Genomic DNA, 2,704 nt, shown 5'->3' with positions numbered 1-2,704 from the left:
CCATCTGCACGCCAGGATCGTCACCCTCTTGCTATTTTTGAAGGACCGAGCTGGGGACGTTAGGGTGGACTTTGGCGGCAGCTATAGTGTCCGTAAGCTTTTGTAACGCCGTCTCATGAACCAGCTGGTTATTTGTGATTATAGTGGCCTGGCTCTTAAGGGCACTCTGTAGGGTTTCTCTATCGGCCCTAGCTTCCCTCTGGTGTTCTTCCCACACAACTCGGAGATGGCGTCGTCCCTCCGCCAATTGCTGTATCGTCCTCAATTGATGGTTTCACCTCTATGGCGACATGGGCTCTTTTTATCTCTCTGTCCGCCGCTTCTTGTTATCCCACTTCTGTCCCCACTGTACGAGGTGTGGGTGTAGCGTGATGCGAACAGAACGGAAACAAGTAGAAATATATAGGGTTTTAGTTGAAACTTTTTTTTCCTCTGTATTTCTCCTTTATACAGTCTATTAAGTTCAAGTCCCAATCCTACTTATGTTTGACGTTCGTTTTTCTCTATTCTTTAGGTGGGCCTCCGGGGGCTGCGACTCAGTTATCACCGAAGAGGTGAAGATCCCACGTTGTCGGGTTGGCCAAGGAGGAGGAACGGAAAAGAGCAAAGGAAAGGTAAGTCGGATATTTTCAGACTATTGGTTAAGAAAGGAGGAGGTGAGGTGTGAGTGATGTTGGGGTGACTGCCAATCCTATACAAGTTCTCACCCAGAGTGTTATGCTTCCGGTCTCCACTGACTTCCACGAGCAATCAAATAACCAAAAGAAAAAATGAAAGGAGAAACAATTATCAGATAGTGATAGGAGGTCTGTTATCTTCACAGTCCTCCTGGTGCATTAGTGGTGTTGGGGGGGGGCCCTATCAGAAGAAAATCGAGAGAGGTGAGTAAGGGAGAAGAAAGAAAACAACCTGGTTGTAAAGCCGAGCTCAAAAAGATGAGGTAGGCTTTTCTTCCACCAACAACTAAACTGAAATACAATTACCACCAAAGAAGAAAGGCGAGAGGAAAAAAAAAAAAATATATATATACACATATATTTTTATATATATATATATGAAAAATATATATTTTTTTTATATCTATCTATCTATCTATCTATCTATCTATCTATCTATCTATCCATCCAAGGTAGGCTTTCTACTCTCGACCTCTACACTCTACTGGTAGAGAGCTGGATTACCCGTATAGCCCTTTCTACCTCTCACTCCCTCCTTCCTCCAGAGGATTGCCCGGTAGCGGGTATGGAGGCAGGAACGTACCTGCCTTAGCCTAGCCCTCCGGGGACGTGGCGGATGCTGTACTCTCTAGGGGCCTCCGTGCCCTGCGTATTGTGCTGTTCGCCTTCTTCATCTCCTTTGTTTTCCCCCTCTCGACGTTCTTGTGCCGGTCTTTCACTCATGTTCCCCGTCTCCGCTGTGCAAGACGTCCCTGTCGCTGGTCCTTCTTTTGTATTTGAGGAAACCCAGACATCTGGGTTTCCTGATTCTTCCGGTTCCAGGCTATCCCGGGTGGTGCCCCCAGGGCACCCTTCAGTTGACCCATCAGGACCCCGAGTAGCCGGGGAAAGAGCCACCAGGCTACAATCATCTTTAAATGACAGGACAATTTCGTAGAGATCAGCAATTGGAAGGGGAGGTTTAGGGGTGGGGTGGTCTGGAGAACAGTAGTCCAAAACCAATCTTATGAAGTGGAGGCACTGGTTGATCACAAGTTCCAGGTCTAACAGTAACAAGATTGTTGACTGTAGAGGACATGTCACCACCTCTGGCGAACCAGCTTTGATCAGCCAGTTGTTCAGGTACAAGAAGACAGGGATGCCCAACCTTCCGAGATGGGCCACAACCACCACTATCACCTTGCTGAAGACTCAAGGTGCTGATGTCAAGCCAAATGAGAGTACCACAAAATGGTAGTGCACAGAAGCCAGAACAAAATCTTAAGTAATTGAGATTGAACAGCTGGCCTGGAATGCTTCCCTTCGCTGTCCCTGATGCCCAGGATTGGACATAGACCTCAGTCCTTCTAGGAAACGAGGAAATATCCGTATTAAAATCTCTATCCCATTTCACGCTCTGGTATTAAGTCCACAACTCCTGGAGGAGTGCTGCCACCTCCTACTACCATTTGGACCAATAATCTTGTAGAAAGGAGCCAGTGGGTGGAGCCTGAAGGAAGGGTACGGTGTAACCCTTTTCTGTAAACTAAAGGATCCACTTGTCCAAAGTAATAGCCTTTCTGGGCGATAGAAAGAAGAACATTTCTCCCTCCCCACCAATGCCTCCCCCTTGACCCTAACCCACACCCAGATTTCCTTTGGGTTTAGGCTGCTGCAGAGTCAGTGGTTGGGCTGTTGCTTTTCTTGCCTTGAAATGTTTCAAGGCAGCATCAGCTTTGTCATCAAACAAGCAAGCTTCACTCATGGAGGTCCATTAGGTTTGTCCTGTAAATTGACTGTGAAGCTGAAAGTCTGAAGGTCTAAAGCATGGCTTTGAAAAGAGAGAGGAAAGACTCCCATGGCATGTACAACAGAATCTACAGTGGCCAGGCCTAACTTGATAATATATGTGAAGCATTCTGCCCATCTTAGACAACCTGGTTGAAAATGTGCTCTTATGCCCTTCAGAACACGTGGTGACAGACTGGCCCACTTCAATAAAACGTGTACTTACTGTGCCAAAAAGAAGTTATCATGTAAGGGTTTCA

The sequence above is a fragment of the Pleurodeles waltl genome, chromosome 7 (assembly GCF_031143425.1).
Source record: "Pleurodeles waltl isolate 20211129_DDA chromosome 7, aPleWal1.hap1.20221129, whole genome shotgun sequence".
NCBI lineage: Eukaryota > Metazoa > Chordata > Amphibia > Caudata > Salamandridae > Pleurodeles > Pleurodeles waltl.
Note: the sequence above shows the minus strand (reverse complement) of the source record.